Source organism: Rhinichthys klamathensis, unplaced genomic scaffold, assembly GCF_029890125.1.
Source record: "Rhinichthys klamathensis goyatoka isolate OS25496 unplaced genomic scaffold, OSU_Roscu_1.1 h1tg000076l_1, whole genome shotgun sequence".
Classification (NCBI taxonomy): Eukaryota; Metazoa; Chordata; class Actinopteri; order Cypriniformes; family Leuciscidae; genus Rhinichthys; species Rhinichthys klamathensis.
In genome coordinates this window covers 995165-1015471 of record NW_026606618.1, presented here as the reverse complement: position 1 = coordinate 1015471, position 20307 = coordinate 995165, and the positions used below count along the sequence as shown (strand labels likewise).

The following is a 20307-nucleotide window of genomic DNA, read 5'->3' as shown; positions in this document are numbered from 1 at the left end:
AGATGACCTCATGGCCATTGCGCTCAAATCGAATCCGGTTGTCTCTTATAGTCACCGTCGTCAATTCAATACGTCCGAGTGTTTTGGAACAGGCACGTATCTTGCTAATCAATAGGTCAAAATTTAATTTAACACATTTCAGGCTGCATTCACAGAGAGTTAAGCGAAAATACAGCACCGTTTCCTGGACGTGTCGTACCACCTGCCGCTATCAAAACGCTTGGATGGCGAAATAGAAGATTCTAGTGCTAAAAATCTAAAGAGACGGAGGGGATGGTGAAGGACAGCTGCTGCAAACGGAGTGACGGTTGTTAAAAACGGAAACATGACAATATGCGTCACATGACTGTGTTGGGGGAAGTGCTAGCGGGGAGTTTCCTGGGGTGGACGCCTGAACGGTGTTCGCGATCAGTAGACATGTCTGTGTCAACTCCAGCTTTCCCCGTCAGTCAGGACCCCTCACTGTGCCCACCTCTGATGTCGAATTTCAGTCTGACTTTCCTCTCCAACCCCCTTCCTTTCCTTTCCGCCCCCCACCCCCATTCCTCTTTCTGAAGCACAGATAGGTCGCTGGGCAGTTTATGGCACCGCAGCGGTGAGGCGAAATGCTTTTTGTCCCTCCATCATGTTTTTGTGTACACTCCGCGTGCACCTGTACTTGGCGCCGAACAAAGGTCCATAGCAACGGGAGGATCGCGGCAGCTGGATACCACACCTGTTTGATCTTTAAGACCTCTTCTTGATAAGTGGCCGTAACCAGGGCAACCAGGACGAAAAGGGTTCAATGCATTGTTGCGATAGGTAGGGCTTAGGTAGGCAGCACAGGTCAGGATTTGTTGGAGTATAGACGAAAAGGGTACGGGTAAAATTGGAGTATAGATGAAAAGGGTACGGATAAAATTGGAGTATAGATGAAAAGGGTACGGATAAAATTGGAGTATAGATAAAAAGGGTACGGATAAAATTGGAGTATAGACGAAAAGGGTACGGGTAAAATTGGAGTATAGATGAAAAGGGTACGGATAAAATTGGAGTATAGATGAAAAGGGTACGGATAAAATTGGAGTATAGATGAAAAGGGTACGGATAAAATTGGAGTATAGATGAAAAGGGTACGGATAAATATTCGAGCCGATACCGATAAGCTGATAGTTGTTTTTAATTACTATATGTTATGGTCAATAACCAATAATTTTTCACACGATGAAAACAACTGATAAATTTATCATATATATATATATATATATATATATATATACTAAAAACTACAAATAAAAAAATAAAGTCATTAATTTTAAATGCTACAAGTGATTTTAGGCATCACAGCATTAAAAGGTACAGTATGAAATTTGGATAGTCATTTCAAGATTTGTTAAATATTACAATAAACTGTTTTAACAGTGAATTATTAGTTTAAAACAGCAGCACTACGACAGCAAAGGTAATATAAATGTAAAAATAGGGGAAATGTGCAATTTAACATTATATTATATATAATATTGGATTATTTGATTATTGGTATGGGCCGATATATAAAAAAAAAAAACATTAGCAAACACATACTCACACAGCACCAATTCTTCAACCCTCCTTTCCACAGTTGTTTTGTGAAGCCCTGAAAAGAAATAAGAATTCTCATGGTTACATAACGGATAAAAGCACATATCGACTGCCATTATACATTCATTTCAAGTCTCTGTGGTCGATGTTTATCTGTAATTAAAACTAGAGCGGAAAAGATGGCAATATCTCTCCCGAGACCTGCTCTGATTTGCACAGCGTACATGCACCGTCTCCTCCACTGCGGCCAAAGCCTGTTGTGCACAATCTTAGTCCTGCTCACTTCCTGCTTTGTAATTCAATTGCATGGCCTAACAGACACTCTCTCACCGAGAGGAAAGCTGAGCTTCTTAGCCTACATACCCCTGGGATCCGTGTGCTTGGCTCTCCGTGGAGGCGAATGACACACTGGACCATGAATAAGTATTCGTTTTGAAACCGGAAACCTTCTTTGAAGGTTTTGCTGGATCACTAGTTAGTGGTTTGAAAATAAATATTAAAAAAAGGTTACCAAAGAGTGTCTGCTAATTTATTAATGTAATATGTTTAAGACGTTATTCCACAACTAGACGAAGTATAATAGTGAACATAAACGCTGTTAATCACTACTGTTTTTTCTTTCTGTGCCAGCGGGTGTAGTTTAAGGCCTCTTACGACCCCTCCCAACGCCTCCGGTCCCTCAGCGGACAGCTGCTCCACAGCTCCACATCCACCCGCACGTCCCCCACTGCTAGACTGTCACTGGCATTGGCTGATTCACACTTCAAACGCACACCACAAATGGCCATCGCCTGTACACAGATTCTCTCACGTTTTGATGTCCAACCTACTCTGGAAAACGCGCATGTGGAAAAAACGGATTGCCATCTTCAAGGTTAGGGGCCAATGTGAAAACGGCTGCGTTAAAAGGCCCTTGAGGTCTTGATGATGCTTCAGTAGATTCCACAATATTACACAGGGCTACCCTGTAGTCTAATATCGCTCTGAAATATCAACACCAACAAGAGGAGCCAAATCCTCTTGAAGCTCAAATCCAATTCAGAGCAACAGTTCAAATGTGCAGCACGGTGAACTCAAACACTAGGAGAAACCTGTTACTGCCAGGGAGCCAAGTAAGCAGAGGCTCTCTTAAGATTTATATATATTTACACAGCTGTTATTTGATATTGGACTGGGGAGTGCTGTAACATGAGGGGAGTTGTAACACTGTCAGACTAACCGATTAGAAATGGGCTGAAATCACTGTCGTACATGACCACGTCTTCCTGATAAAAACAAAGGTTTTACCGAACACTTTGTTTAGAATTTGGTATCAAGTAAAAGGATTTATATGATTTAGCTTCACGGTTTAATCTGATATGCAACATTCAAACGTTAGGCTATGTAAAAAATCAAAAGTTGTTAACGTGATTTGTATTCGAATGCCATTTTATATGCTGTTTGTAAATAAATGTTTGCCATAGAGTCACCATTTTGAATTAAAATGCTTCAAATGAAATTAGGATGGTGATGGGAGTGAAATTAAATGTATAAATTTAAAAGTAAATTTGATTATCACATTGATTCTTGAACAAAATCTTCTCTTTTAATGCAACCATTCAGCTAGGCTGCAACAACAGCACTCTTTGTAGGCTACTTGATATCATTTTAGACCGTTTAAGGATAAACTACATTTCTAAACAACTTGAATTTGTAGCTTACAGATATGAGGATACCCTGAGACGTGTAATGCAACCCCCACTCCCAAAAAAACCCCCGAGTTACAGACGTTTAAACGAAATGTTTTGTTTGCCTGTCACTTTAAATGGATCCACTGACTAAAACCATCTGCTGAAAACGATAAAGACACAACACAGCCACGTTTAACGTTTTGTTTAGTGGCTCTGGTGATTTTATCTACATGTGAAAAGTCAACACATTGTATTTTACTCAGACCTACTCCCGTGTTTTGGTAACCAAGCTGCATCTAATTGCATTAATTGCGCATATCCTCTTGTTTGAACACCTGCTGTAAACGATCCCCCCCCCCCTTGCTTGTGAAGTACAGACCGCGACACGCACCGAACCATTTGGGCTGCCATTTCTGGAAGTGTTTTTCCATGTAAATGTGTCATCACGACGCTCACAGACAACCTGTCACCTCCTCCTGCTCGCGCGCATCCACAGCACCCGCACGTGATCGATCAATTCTGTATGTAGCTCGATAGAACAGCGAGGAATTATCGATCATTTCGCTGTTTATCAACCATTTCAGCGATTTGTGCGATTATTAGTCAGTTAACAGGCTGAGAGACTTATTCAGTTCGGGTTAGTGGCATAGCTATTAGAGTACTAAAGATTTTTAGTTCATACATATCTTTGTACGTGAAACCGGGGAGTGTAGCAATTTATTTAAACGTCTGTAACTCGGTGTTTTTGCTAGAATTTGCTGGAATACTCCAATATGTATATGTGTTACAAATGTAAGTAATAGCTTATAGAAATATAGCTACTATTTATCCCAGTGTGCCGTTGTAACAACATTTCTCTGTAACGCTAATAGAAAACATGGGCGTGTATGAATTACTAAGGTAGCCAAATTGGTCAATATAATTCCTTAGCCTACATTTGAAAGCAAAACCCAAATAGAATTGATATAAAATACATAAAATATAGGCTAGCAACTCATTTAGTGTGTTCCCATGTCATGTTTCTCATTCTGTGGATCCAGATGAAGTACACTAGAAAGTGTTTGCAACCCTCCTTGTCTGCTCAGCCATGATATTTCGAGTTTTTAACATAGATGTAAAGCTTACGTGAAAGCGAAACCTGCTGATGCAGATTATACCAGTGTTTCTTACCTCAAAATTATGTTTATTTTTTGTCCTCAAAAAAAGAAAAAGAAAAAAATCAGACAACTTTCAACAGTCACCTTAGAAGGGTGGTGGTCAATGTAAGATTTCTCCCCTGTGCCTCATATCTAATTGGTAAAACTGACAGGTTTACAGCTCCTGGGTCTCTCCCTCACATAATGTATATCTGTAAATCCAACAGTACCACAAGGGTGACCAGCCATAATTACATACAGCACGCTTAATTTAATTTCCTGACAGATAACACAGTTTATTTATTATATTTGTAATGAAAAGTGGTTATCAATATTGCACAGAACATCTCCAAGTGCGGTTTATCGGTGCATCATCAAGTGAACACTGAGACAACAGTGGAATCGTTTTTAAGGATCTCGCAATATGCACTTTGAACGCACCAGCATCTAACAGGTGGTTCAGAACATCTGTTCAGTGCTTCAGAGGTTCGTCACTAAGCCCCACGCAAGAAATAATTCATTCTGACTATTAACCAGCCTACACCTCAGTCTAGCATTTGTTCATCTAGAAAAAAAGATTTATTTTGTCAATTTTTTTTTTTATTGTATGCACAACAACATCTTTGATTCCACCCATTTAAATTGTCAATTCAACTCGAGTTCATGATTTCGTCATTTACTTATGATGTAAAAAGTGGCCTATTTAACTCATAACTGCATAACTTTAAAATTGAAATCAAAGTGGTTTCAAAGTTACGTGTTGAAATTCTGTAGTGCACTAAATAGTGCCTAGATTTACATACACCAACAACAATATACATTCAGAAAGCAAAAGCTAACAGGAGGAGTACTTAGGGGTCAAAACTGTGATTTGCTCAGGGAGGCTTTAACATTAGTGTGTCTGCTTCCAAATAAATCATTCATTTGTTAAATTGTCCCAGGGGCTGATCCCGTGCTGTTGGAAATGATTGCCATTGACTCCCTCGTTCTGTGCAGTGACACTGGGAGCTGTCCACCGCTGTGGTGCTGAAATTGATTGAAGCGCAGATGCCTAGTGCATATCCGGCGGAAGCTAATTATATGCACCCTTTTCCTTGAATATTTTTTTGTAAGTGGGCATTTGAGCACATTGTTTTCAATGTTTACAAGAGTTCATCCACCTCCTTGATGCTTCCCCCCGCACACACACACACCTTTTTTACATTCTGCTTGTGTTCCACACCCAGGACAACAACATAAGCTGGGTGAGGTTTTTAACAATTATTTTCCCCTAAAAATGCATATACAAATTATTACCCCCTAGAGTTGTGTTGTAAAAAAAATGGAGATATTAAAGGGATGGAGCACCTAAATGATCATTCATGTCGTTCCAAACCTATTTTCTTTTTTTCCATGGAGCACAAAAGGAGATGTTAGGCAAGAATGGCAGGCTTAGTCACTATTCACTTTCATTGTATGGACCAAGATGGAATGAAAACGAATGGTGTCCCTAACATCTCCTTTTGTGCTCCACGGAATAAAGAAAGTCAGCTCGGAATTGTAAATGGCCGAATTTAAAGGTTTTTGCTGAACTATCCCTTTAAGCAAGCCTTTTCCCCCCCACTGCGTACTGAACAAGATATGAGCGACTCCACACACAAGCCCACCTGGAGATGTGCGAATTCACATATTCCCCCCGAGGGCTGGAGTTCAGCCAGGAGAGCATGTCACTTCATTGCATTAAATTGCCATCGGAATACATCGGAGCTAAACGTTGAGGGAAGGCCAGCAGGACCACCTCTATGTGATTAGCACCGGCAGAAAAATGAGGATGTTGAGGACTGCTCTGATATTGGATTTGCCAAGGATAACTATAATAAACAGCTCTTCAAATCTAATTGTAGTCATTCGCTCAACACACCAGCTGGGGAATTAGGGATCTTGAAGGAGCTCTTCTCCTATAATCAATAGAAGTTTTGCAAAAGCATATTGACTAGGGGGGAGAGCGATTATTTTGATTGAATAGGAGATCGAACAGAATTAACAATAATGAATAATGTCGCCGTTTCTGACCCTGAGGCTTTTCAATAGAGGGAAAAAAAATCCGCCTTTTCAACTGAAAAACACTGTTGAGTCATTTATAAAGGGCTGCATTCATAGGCTGCTTTCACAATAGACGTTCATCATGTTTTACACAGATATTCGACATGCAAATCCCACCGCAAATTAGGCTACATCTAAGTGACTTCAAGAAGACATACTGATGCTCTTGTAACCTGTTGATCAGGATCATCAACACTTGTTGCAACTTTGCCCTACAAAACACATTTTATTTTAGTCTTTAAAAAAATGGAATTGACACCAAATGCATTCGGCTCCGACACCACAATCTCTGTAGTTTATATTCTAGACACATTTTGTTAAAAATTCGAATCATTATTTCACTAATAGTTTGATATGAAAGACATTTTTTTCTGGATTTTAAAAGAAATCATCAGAATGCATCGTTCGGATCGCTTTAGGGCGTTGTATGTTTAAAGAAGAAATATTTTTTAAAAATCTTAAATTAACTCTATTCTCACCACTTTGTTTTTGGTTGACATCGTCTGTCCTAAATCTCTCGAAAACCTCTTATTTTTTTCTGTGACAGAAAGATATGAAGGATATCTTACGTGTCTTTGCTGATGCGCTTCGGAGGACGCTTCTCCGGAGATGACAGCCCGTCTTCTTCTCGCCATGTGCTGTAACAAAAGCATCTCATGCATCCGATGCCTGTCCCTTTAAAGCCTTGCTGCATCCCTGCAGGTGGCCTGTCAATTTAGCGGATCTGAATGACGTCACCGCATGGCTGAAAAAGCTGTGAGTCAACTTTCATAATAAAAGTCATTCGAGATTTTAGTCAATACACCGAAGAGGTTTTGCCTGTTTTTTTGTTTTGTTTTATTTTTTTAGCTGATTTAAGATAATCTCCCTACCTGTCTTTTTAAAAATCATTTATTTTATTTATTATTATTCTTTTTTTGGTTATAGCCAAAAGTGCCCAAACCCATTCTAAAAATCAGCCTGACCAGCAATGTTACTATTGTTAACATAAAATAAAACAAAACGTAAATGAAAATATTTTCAATGACTGGAAATTTGTAAAGAAAACTAAACCTCTAAACCTAGATCAAACTAAAACATATTTCCATCCCTGTTGAAGAAAACAGCTATTTATCTATCTATCTATCTGGATGGGAGACCAATTAATACCAACAAACCACCAATAGGCTGGCTTAAGCTTCCCTCCCCCAGTAGAATATATCTTATTGATTATCCATTGCTTCTTTATTTAATTACATCTTCGTTTGTTTGTTTGTTTGTTTTCTTCATTTATTAGCTCACCATCATAAATAGACGACACAACATCAGCAGCCAGGAAGAATACGAAGGTTAAAAACATGCAATTAATGTGTGTAATGTAAAGCGCCCACCCACACACAGCATGATTTAGATGCACGCAGTGTGTCAGTTGGCATCGTGCTTTTCCTTGGCACCTGCAGATTTGTCTAGTCACAACAACAATATAAGGATATTTGCTTTGTTCAAGACACAGTAGGCTATATATAGGCTATTTTCTTTCTGTTCATGCACATTTAATCGTATCCATCCTTGTTTTGGATGTCTCTCTTATCTGACACACACAGTTCAGGTCTTGGATCCTGTTCTAATGATTCTGATGATGTAAATCATGTGCGTTAAATAAGGCACGGATGTACACATGTATAAGTCCCAAAAGTTTTTTTTTTTTTTTTTTTTTTTTACTACTGTATGAAACAAGAACCTGGGTTTCCCAAAGAATCTTCCTGAACCTTCATTTCACTCTTAGAAAAAAAAAGATTCAGTATTGTTCTAAATAGAAACCAGGGTTCTTCTTGACTACATTTTTAAGAACCCTTATTTAAGCCAAAAAGGTTAAATAAAAGGATACTTAAATGATGTTTCATGTTTTTTTTCTAGTGATAAAGTATGTTTACGAGCTGTTTAATGATCAATAAATGATCAAATTTAAATGATCAAAATAAAGAATGAATTAAAACAAAATTAATGAATTTAAATTAAATCCATGAAATGATGGGAACATAAAGTGCCTGACAGAACCCAGGTTCCTTATTAGAAGTGTATTGCATGTAAATTGTATTGCAATATATATCTATATGGATGCAAATCAGTTTTTAAAATGAATGTTTGACACGTCAGTCACCTTTATCTGCTATCATGACCTCAGATTTTCCACAAAGCCCTAAAATTGCACAATGTACAATGCCCTGTTCCGAAGGGCTTTGATTAACTTTGGTCAGGGTGCACCAGAGCCCTGCGTGAAGCAAATGGGTAGCAGCATTTATTTATTTATTATTTTAGGCTTGCACCGTTCCCTTTACACGTGTCAGGGGAGGTACATTGTTGGCTTTAGCAGAAGAGACAGGCACAAAATAATCCCTTAGGTCCTATTTGGGCAACTAATTACAGTTCGTAATTCGCATGCAAAGAGTCATGTATTAAACACAGAAAAGAGACACAGGCTATTTTTTATCATTCCAATTTTCACTTTGATTTTATTGACTGGATTCAGAGCAAGTTAATGATCTGCTTCCGATTATACTCCGTGATTTCATATAGCCTACTGTGTCCTTTTCCCCCGTACATTGTCAAAACATTAAAAAGCAGCAAGGAACCATTCACAAGGGGTTTTATGGAGCTAGTTGTCCGTGTATGCCCGTTCACATCCCATCAAGGACGATAAATAATTATAACGATAAAGATATAGCCTATAGTTCTAAAAAAACGTTCTAAATATAAAACAATAGCAGAGTCCCCACGCCACAACTTAACGGCACAGACAGAGAAACAATTATCAATTATTAATTAACAATTATTATAACAATTAGAAACAAATATCGTTGGAACGATTTTTCCGACTGATGAAAGATAAAAACATTGACGGCCAATCAGAATCTGTCCTGCTTTAAAGCCCTCGAGCATTTAAAGCGACAGATGACACAACTGCAGCGCGCGCATAGGCTACGTCTACATCAATCCGATTCATTTTAAAATAGCATTTTCATTTCAAAACGCCCTCCGTCCACACTAACGTTTCAAGCGTTTTCCAAAAGTATCTCATCCAAACTGAAACGTCGGAAAACACTAAATTCACCTGACGGAACAGACATAATAAAGTTCTCATGCTATTCTTCTGGCAGGATCATTTTTTTTAGCAAAATATCTCATAATTCACTGACACTTCCAGGTCGCACCCAGTCACTGTTTGGTCTAAAACGCAACTGCTCTCATACTTTGCCCCAGGACAGCAATTGCAAGTCAATTTTCTGTCATCTTTGCAGGACTGCGATATGAAGAGTGTGCAAAGTATCTTTTGCAACAGTGTGAAAGTGAGTAGCAGCACATAGGCTACAGGCACAATAGCGGTATAAACATACACATCTATCGGTTCAATATGCGTCACATGACTAAACTTGCATCATCGTTTTCAAATCAGTCAGTTTTCACAGTCCACCACACAACAACGCAAAAAACGGCTTTTTCAAATTTATCCATTTGGGAAAGCGTTTTAAAAAAGCTCCGTTTTCGCAGGACAAAAACGCTGTCAGTGTGAACGGAAGGGCAAAAACGGAAAGAAAAAGATGATTTTTCAAAGGAAACCGTATTAGTGGACAAGGCCTTAAGGCCTGTTCACATTAAGAACGATAACTATAAAGATAACGATATTAGTGTCCACTGTGGACGATATCGTTCTGTTTATTCTAAGCTTGTGCTTGTCTGCCGCTTTACTGTAAATGCTCGATCTCGTGATGGATTCTGATTGGCTGTCAATGTTTCTATCGTTTATCAGCTGGATAAAATCGTTGTGAAAGTGATTCCAACTATATCGTTTCTCTGTGCCATTATCGTTATAGCTGCGGTGCTCTGCTATTCTTTAATATTGAGAACGATATCTTTATCATTATCTTTAATTATCGTCCTTTGTGTGAATGGGCCTAGAATAAACAGAATGATATCATCTGCTGGTGTGGATGCTGATATAGTTATCGTTATCATTCTTGGTGTGAACTGGCCTTTACTGTAATGTTTATTTATTAATTCATATTTAATTTCAGTTTGCTGTACATACTGGCTGACTCCTTCACAGTAGATTTTGCTCTTAGCCCTTTTAGACACAGGGTTGGGCTGATTTTAAAAGGATCACCATATAATAAGCAAGTGAACCTTTGATTTAAATCATTTTTATGCAGTAATAAGCAGCTAACTGTAATGGGCCAGGCAGGCATCATCAGGTTCAAATTTAAACAGTCTCTGCTTAGCCTTTTTATTCATTATTTTTTTAAACCCAACCACAAAACGAGGCTAAAATTGAGTTTAAATCTGGTTTATCTTTTACTCATCTTGCAGGTGCTGTATCTATTATAATCAGACTCTCCATCACTCCCATAAGAGCTTTTTATTTAAGCTGTTTGCTTGAAATTATTTCAAGAAATGTTGCATGTTTAATGAAATATTTATATTTAAGGCATACACCTTTATTCGTACTCTTTTAGGATGTGACAAACCCAGGATACTGATTTCCAAGCTCATTAAATGGACACCTAATGAAGGTTTGTCCTCAGTAACTTAAGTGAGATCGATGTGAGTCCTCAGTGTGTGCCGAGGAAGTGAAGATGTTACACAATTGGAGAAGACACTGATGAGTCCGCATGGGAGGTGCCCCATTCTTGCTTCGACTTTATTTAAATGCTAGTCTTACTCGATTACAAAACCTACACGACTTTGTATTGTAAGTCGTAACGGCTTGGATTCATTCCAAAAGACATTAGATCAGTAGTTCTGAGTGTCCATCACCTTGCAACTGATCTAATGAAGAAAAAACATCCTATGGTTTTACATTTTGATGGCTTTATGTCCAACATAAAGCCACCAAAATACGGATGCAACAGGACTGTGCACTTCTCCTCTGAAAATTTAGGAACATTTAGTTTGCCATAATTCCCCAGCTGAATTGAACCTCTTTTCCATTAAATTTAACACATTCTTGTTTCAGCTCAGAACCTTTGTGTGCTTCATAAGATGGACCAATTTTAAATGCCAGAATCTCCTTCACAATAATAAATGGAATTAAAGTGCTGTCTATGCTCAACAAAGAAATTGGGAAATTATGTTTTTACCTTAGCATGAATTTTATCCACTTAGGAGACGGCAGCTGCAAGGAAGCACAGACAGCCATTTTACATTTCCATAATTTGGTTGGAAAAAGCCACAAGAGGTGTATTTTCAGGCACAAATGTGCTATTTGTCCCCCCCCCATTGTGTTCCCAGCACTATTTTGGTGTACTCCGGGACTGAAATGTTTGGTTCATCATGTTGTTTTGTGAGGCCTTTGTGGATTTCTGTGCCATTCTACTGTACATTATCAGGCATTTGCATGATTGGTTTTGTATTTCAACACTGTTTCCTCTGCCTATTTTAGCACAAGGCTGCTTGTACGACAGAGGTCATCGTGTAGGTACTGTCATTTGTTTATTTGATTTAGCAAGGAAGCAATTTTAAAACAGCGTAGCATGAATCCCTGCTTCTATTTGACAAGCGCTGATCACATATTTGAAGTGCACGCTTGTTAAGAGGGTTTGTAAACAATACTGTAGCTGCATCATTCGATCTTAAGAGTAAATGTGAGATGTGAACACTTAACAAAGAGCATGTTTGAAAGGGTACAAGTGTTTGGAGATTTGTGTTCTCCATAATCACTAATAATTTGTATCTTTGCTGTCGCGCCACACAAATGACATGTGGGTAATTAGGACCAAATTAAGAGGGTATTTATCATGGAGATTGCAATCAATTAATTAAAACCAATAATCTCAATATGCGCAAATTGGCATTTGGTATACAATGTAATTGTCAAACTGCATGCATGGAAAACCAGGGACAATTTGAGATCCAATTTGATGCAGGGATGAAAGTGCCCTCTTAAAAATTAAAAAAGTGTCAGATCACACAGCTGCTTCACATGCTCAAAATTATAGCCAAAATTAGTCAATAATACCAAATAAGTATGATAGATGATATAGTATTTTTGATCCATTATATTTACACGCACTAAATTTTCAGCATTGTAATTAAATAAATAATAAATAAAAGTAAATATTATACATATACTCTCATATTGCTGAGCATTTTGTAATGTTTTGTATATGTATACTTTTGTGTGAGTACTGTATACACACACAAACACAATTCAATTTTTAAGTGCAATCAACTTGGATGTTTAAGTCATTTCAACTTAAACTACATTAAACTGACTTGAAAAATTAGTTGAATCTTCTATAACTTCGATTTCTTCTATGTGGGCCTCAGAGTGAGTTCACGTAGTGTAACAGCGCAGCGCTACGTCAGAACATAGGCTCACTATTGGCCAGCATCACACTCATGACCAGCGTCGGCCAATAGTGAGCCTACGTTCTGACGTAGCGCTGCGCTGTTACACTACGTGAACTCACTCTGAGGCCCACATAGAAGAAATCGAATAGATGAATAAAGTCGTTATTTTAGGGTTTTTTCCGCACAAAATGTATTCTCGTTGCTTGATAAACTTATGGTTGAGCCACTGTAGTCACTTGGACTATTTTAACAATGTTTTTATTTACTTTCTGGGCCGGCAAGTTTAAATTACAATAGAAGCCTATGGAGGAGTGAGACAGCTCTCAGATTTAATAAAAAATATCTTAATTTTTGTTCCGAAGATGAACGAAAGTCTTACGGGGTTGGAACAACATGAGGGTGAGTAATTACTGACAGAATTTTCATTTTTGGGTGAACTAACCCTTTAAAGCAATGTAAAAACGTATTGTTATAACTTATTGATCATATATTTTTTATATATAAGTTCTTTATGGTTGAGCTTTGTCATCTGAGGTGCTGGTAAGGGTATATTTGGACCTCTGCATCCCAAACCAAAGCTAACGTTATATGTTAGACTTTTTATATGATTCTTAATTTATATATGCTAACTGTGAAGGAAATCTTTAAAGGGTCAGCTTGGGCTAAAGGTGTTTACATTATTCATTAAAGAGATCTATGGTTGCCGGTGGCCCTAATCTACCCCGTGGCCCAACAGCACAGTGATAAGCGTCAGGTTACCTGCCAGGCCGAGGCAGAGGCAGTTCAAAAGTCACATTGACAGATGTCCGTATCGGTGTTATGCAAACCTGTACAGAGCGATTCCTTGTTTAGCTAAGCGGCCCATAAACAATTCATTGCATTTAGCGAGAAGCAGCATCTGTTCGGCAGCCCTTGCGAGGAAACCCCAATTACCCGGCAGAAGGTGCAGCCTTTCCAGGTAGCCATGCTAATCAGCTAATGATCTCAGCGCTGAAGATTATTTTCCCAGCATTCACATTGGAGATTTTGCAAACTCTGGCGCCCGCGCATCAAGCCTGGCAAGAAAAGTATAAAGTCCTCTGGGGAATATTGGTGGGAGAGAACCACAAGCAGCTCGACAAGTTCTTCTGACACTAATGTTTCCTTCACTGGCACTAATAATAGAAAAGTGCCCATCAATTTCCTTTCACCTGTGATCCCCAAGTGGCAGAAATTGCCGCTGCACACTGATAGCCAGCTTTCTCGGCGCAGGCGTGGTGCGCTGCCCAGGCTTCCCTGCTGAGAACCCCCTTAGCTTTCTTAAGGGGTGAGAAGGTAATTCTGCCTGAGTGTGGTTTCTGCACTTGACCTCTCTTTGCCTGCCTGTAAAGAGCGTGTTTTGATGAAATGGTGAAATCATTTCGTTCCAAACTTCTGGTCCATCTCTGCTGACCTAAACTGAGCGGTGTCCTCTCTGAAAAGCTGCTGATATTGTCCTACTTGCTCTTCCACTTTGGCCCCCGGAGCCCCATAAAAGCTCAAGATTTGCGATCCATACAAGCAAAAAACAAGAAAACAGGGCTCCCGAAGCAATCAGTGTGTGCTAAGGAGAGTGGCCGCAATTACAGAAATGCGAGACAAAAGCCATTTCAAGGTACTCGCCTTAAACATTTTCACCATCATCTGGTGTGATTCTTTCCCGCCTTTTCTTTGCTTCCCGGCGACCGAATTCAAGGTCTTGCGTGATGCAAGTTTCCGGCATTGTTGCGGTGTATCAAAGTACATTTTTAAAAACCATATTAGAACCATTTAGGATACCCCAATGATTCTTTTATGAAACTCCAATGAGCCTTTTGTGAAATGGAAAGGTTCCATGGATGTTAGAGGTTCTTTTTGGAATAAAAAGAAAGATTCCAAAAGGTTGTTTTTTTTTGCAGCAATGCCATACACTCTTCAAAGTAAAGTTTCTTGGCATCTATTGTTCTATGGAGAAAGTTTAACATCCATGGAACCTTTTCATTCCACAAAAGGTCCTTCAGTGGAAAAATGTTCTTCAATTATTAAAATGTTCTTCACACTAAGAAAAAGTGTTCTTTTAAAGGTGACATACTATGCCCCTTTTCACAAGATGTATTATAAATCTATGGTGTCCCCAGAACATGTCTGTGAAATTTCAGCTCAAAATACCCCCCAGATCATTTATTATAGCTTGTCAAAGTTGCCCCTTTTTGGGTGTGACCAAAATCGCGCCGTTTTTGTGTGTCCTTTTAAATTTACACGAGCTTCGGATACTCTAGCAATAACAAAAGTGAATTTCAGTCAAATCTCAGAAATAACCCGTAACGGACTGCAGCCTTATAGACTCAGGAAGAGATTGTAACTTTTAGACGCACCTGGACGTTTCTGAATGGTTAGTGGATACATGGATGTAGTTGTTTTGGAGTTACATTGATTAATCTTATCGACTTCCATATACTGTCATGTTTAACTTTTACACAAGTTGACAGTTCCCTGAGGTCTATATAAGACAGCTGTGTCATTTTTTGGTCAAATAGTGTTCTGTGCTCGTCTGTGCAGCAACGACAGAACAGTTTGCATGCTTTGCTCGAACTTTTGCCATTGCGTTTGAACTGGTTACACTGTTGTTGTTTGCGAAAACCAAATGGCGACGCCACGGGTGGAAACTTACAGATTAAGGGGCGGTAATATTACAATAAGATCCCCTTCCACGTCAGAAGGGGAGCGAAATCTGATCGGCTTAATTTTTGACATGCTTGGAGAGAAAGGCTTAGTTCCTAAAAAAAGTTACTTTGTTGTCACTTTTCATGTTTTCAGGGTTGGTAGATGCACAGGGGACTCAATTATAGCACTTAAACACGGAAAAAGTCCGATTTTTTTGATATGTCACCTTTAGGAACTTTTCATTGCAAGGTTCATTGAGGAACCCTAAATGGTTCTTATGTCATCGCTGCGAAAACCCTTTTGAAAACTTTATTTTTTAAGAGTATAGAAGAACCATTCTGGGTTCCATTACATTTCAGTGGACAGTTTCCAAAAGAACCACTATTTTCTTAATGCTGTGAGCATTTGGACAATCTAAAGAAGCTTTTTCCACTTTAAAGAACCATTTGCTGTGGAAAGATCCAATGGATGTTAAAGGTTCTTCATGGAACCTCCGGCAACCAAATTCAAGGTCTTGCGGGATGCAAAGTTACAGGATTGTTGCAGTATATCAACCTCCACTCGTAAGGCCAATTCACACCGCACAGACAAAAGGCAACAAACAAGTTGGCCGTTGGATTTAGAATTGTATGAAAAAGAACTCATGTTCACACTGCCCCAACAGACACCAACAAACACTGATGAAACATGTTTGTTAACGTTTGTTTGTGCGGTGTGAATTGGACTTTAAAAATAAAGGTTCCAAAAGCTTGTTTTCATGATGATGCCATCGAAGAACCATTTTGGATTCCCCAAAGAACCTTTCAGAGAACAGTTCCTAAAAGAAGCATTATTTACGTAGTGTAAAGAACATTTTAATATTCACTGTATAAAAAAAAGTTGCTGCCCTAAATTTTTAAGTAGGTTCAATCAACTTGGATGTTTAAGTAATTTCAATTTAATTTACATTAAACTTACTTAAAAAATGAGTTGAATCTTATAATCTTGTTAAGTAAATTGAGTTAAAGCAATGTAAAAACATACGTTGTCATAACTTATTGATCATATATATTTTTAGTTTTCTAAAGAACCTTTTTCTGCTAACCATTTGTGCAGTGGCAAGGTTCTTGAACCATCGATGTCAATATTTCATTTACATTTAGCAGACGCTTTTATCCAAAGCGACTTACGTTGCATTTCAAGGTACCCATTTTTACATTCTTATCCGTTCTTATCAATAAAGAACCTTTTTTTTAAAGAGTATTCCATAAAGAAATAATCACAAGTGGGTCTTATCGCCTACAAACAGTCATTCACAGTCTTTAAAAAAAAGGCTGAATTCATAAGAAAGGTACGCATGGGCATATTTGCTGAAAGGGAAATATGACAAGGAGTAAACAAACTCAAAATCTGGCGAAATACGTGGAGGAGATGAGGCAGAGGGTGTTGAAATCACTCCTGATTTGCATGCCCTGCAGTCTCCGGCTCTCAACGAGGACTGATGTACAAGGAGATGCGAGCACTCTTTACACGTAGTCCCATGACACACTGTACGCTCTCATTATGAACCCAACTATGCCTGTCCAGAATGTTTCCCTCCCCCATAACACACACACACGCACACATATCGCACACAAGCCTTCTTGCATGCTCGCTCACACACGCATCCACAAAAGAAAGATCGGCATCCCGCACTTGTCCTTTACCCTTCATCCATTGTTTGGCTCTGAGAGGTTTCCACGGAAACCAGAATTAGAATTTGCCTGATACTTAAAGACAAGGCTGAAATGTGTTGTGTAGCATCTGTAATCCGTATTGCAGGCAAACAACTTGATTTCTGATGACCACGACACTCATTCGCTCACAAAATGCATGTTCATTGCATGCAGAAAGTGTATCGATAACATCATCAGTTATCTAAACATTACTAGTCCACTTAATCATTTAAATGAGGCACTCGAATCAATTACAAGAATGATGATTTTATGAGAAGCAACACATTTAGACACGTTTGAAATACAGCATGAGATTTAAGCTAGCAGTCTGTGGCCACATTGATTGGATTGGCAAGGCTGCAGAGAAGGGTTGGCTTTGGTAGGAAACAATGTATCTAAGCAACAGCATCCTGTCAGCTGATCAGGACGACCAATAGAATGCAGCCATGTATTCTGGTCAGCCAATGAGGGAGCACACGCCTTTATTTCTATCTGTGAGGGTTTAGTGCTAGGAGAATATATTTACACACACTGACCAAGCAGCAGCAGGCAGATCTACATAATTCTGTTCGGTCCATAAAGGGCTTTTCTTCTGAATATGACTCAAAATTACATCAAACTCTGCGATAACGTTTTATTTTAGAGCTTTATGATATGAAGCATGATAATATGAAACAAACACCCACAGGAAAATGCAACCTGTTGCATTGGTCATAATGTGTCAGAACTTTAAATGATGAGAAATAGATTTTTTTCAAGCATGTCATTGTAAGCTCCCTGATGGGCTTTTTGATCTGCGTTATTAGATTTATTTAATTGTGTTTTTTTTTTTTTTTTTTTTTTTTGAGAAAGGAATATGCATGAATATAAGTCAAGATGCCTGTAATATGTGATCAATTGGACATAAATGCATCAAGAATTGTGACTTGAAAAAAAAAAACTCCTAAAGTTTGAAGGAAGCTACAATTACGGCAACATTCTATTATGTTGCTGAGTACCAATATTGAGAAGGTAAAAGCTTCTTTTTAAATGTCAAACACAGCCTCTATGCAACGTAGATTTTCAGAAATGTTAAAAAAAAGTAGCATCTTCGCTTCTTCCGCACAAAAAGCAACCTTTTAAAACTGCTTTTTCCAATTACGGCTAGCATGCAATAGGTTTGTAATTAAGGCTATATGCCAGCGGTTTGAGTGTACTTGGAGTTTCCACTGGCCTGGCCATTTTCTAGTCTGGAATCGGCAGTGAAAGTTTCATTACCACAGAATTTGTGATTTCCCTGTGCTCTTTGTTTTGCTTTTTGGGCATTAGGCCCTCATATCAGTCTAAAAACCAGCCTTAAGGACCCTCCATCTACCACTCGGGCTCTGGATGCAGAGGAAATGAATCTTCCTCGTGCATTTTGCCAGAGAGTGAGGAGGGGGATGTAAAAAACCAAAAACAAAACCTGAAAGGGAAGATGATGACCCTTGACAAAGAGAAAAGAGCTGAATGAAAGGCCATTATTAGGAAAAATCTCAAATGCAAACCCTATACCATAATGTTATAGCTGCCATGTTTTTGGCCCCTAAGCGAAGCGCTTTGGCCCATGGGTAGAGAGTGCACTCAAAACGCTGGCACGTAGCATTCGGAAGGCTCTAATGTTCTTTTTCCATGTTTTTGCACTGGAATACCTTTCATGCTCACAACCTGCCATTACTGAAGATTACAACTTATATAATCTACCAACTGGGTCTCTACATACTTGGGTCGAGGATAATTGGGTACAAATCCATTATCATACTCTCAAGGCCAAGCACACAGGTTTCCTTCTGTGCTCAGTTCTTATTCATTTTTCTTTTTCAATTTTTTCAGCCCTCATAATCCATTTTGGAGAAAGAACACTAAACGAATTTGGGCAAATTAGACTATCTCTTGTTCCCTTTTTGGAGCTCCACATCAGAACTACTGACTAAGATTGAGTGTAAAATCTTATTCGGCCATACAAACGCATGTATGTATGAATCAGCCAGTATATTTATGTACACGGGGGAGGAAAAAATGGTGTAGGATTTACAATTTTCACTCAGAAATTGCTTGCAAATAATTAGCAAGTTACACTGCAGTAAACATACACGTTTGAAGTAGAAACACTGAAATAGGGTTTACAATTTTTTTTTTTACATTCAAGCTCACTCAGGGTCATATATATACACACATATAGTTTGCTAAATAACCTTTAATTAACCTTTAACCTATTAATTAATTAATAAAAAAATTAAATTATTTTTTAGTACCTGATTTTTATTGTTTGATCTCACTTATGGAATATTTGCTTCAAAAAAGAAAACCCAAAAAAGTTAAAAAATAAAATAGAAAAAACCTCACAATCATAATTTCAAACCGTACCAGAAAAGCACCTCCATTAGTGGTGTTCTGTAAAGATTTATTGACCTTTGTCCTAATCACCATGGAACTACCCTGTCAATTGACATTTAAAAATGGTTTGTTAATATCATAATTTTAAACATTTTCTGGAAGACCAGCATGCTGCCTATTGAATATGGAATTAAAAGTGTATTTACAAAGTCCAAATGCTCCATAAAACGTGGAAGTGAAAAGGCATTTTAAGCATTCGTCATTTTTTTCTATGGCAGAAAGGGAAGACAAAAGAGTGAGATGACCTCATCTGTCACTGCTTTGCCTTTTCGGTGTACTTTGCTAATGGGTGCATAAATGGGAAGTGCTTTGTCCCTAATTATCAGTTCTAAATTTCCCTTTTGTTATACCTTTCGCCAACCAAACCCTGACCAAGAAATGTCTATACCTGAAAAGTAAATTTAATAATCCAGCAAAAAAAATAAAAAAATGTCGGTGTCTCATCCAGGTCAAACCGATGTTTGGCTTAGGTGAGTATAACACAAAATAAAGACATTTCTTTTTTTGTTTTACAATATGGAAATAAAAGTTTCTACTAAAAGCCTTATGTTCATCAATTCACTGCTCATCAGGTAATCTAATAGCCTATCTGTGAGTACTACCAGATGTTCCAACTTAAACAATCAAACAACTCAACTCCATCATTAAATAACTACTGTACAACTACAGGAACAATAACACATCAGGCACACACAATTACCAATAGCCTACATACAAATCTTGTACCTTGAAGAAAAATAAAAAACAAAACAAAAATGCATC

At 38.3% G+C, this 20307-nt stretch overlaps 2 long non-coding RNA genes across 2 annotated transcripts in view; both read right to left on the bottom strand.

Annotated features, from left to right (window-relative positions):
* Positions 1-20307, bottom strand: part of LOC130085194 (uncharacterized) — a 239956-nt gene that overhangs the window by 93397 nt on the left and 126252 nt on the right. The gene's annotated exons all lie outside the window — the stretch shown is intronic.
* On the bottom strand, positions 1540-7098 carry LOC130085195 (uncharacterized). The gene is made up of 2 exons (XR_008807119.1): positions 7018-7098; positions 1540-1615 (listed from the first exon to the last, which is right to left on the bottom strand). It is a non-coding gene; the product is annotated as an uncharacterized LOC130085195 (long non-coding RNA).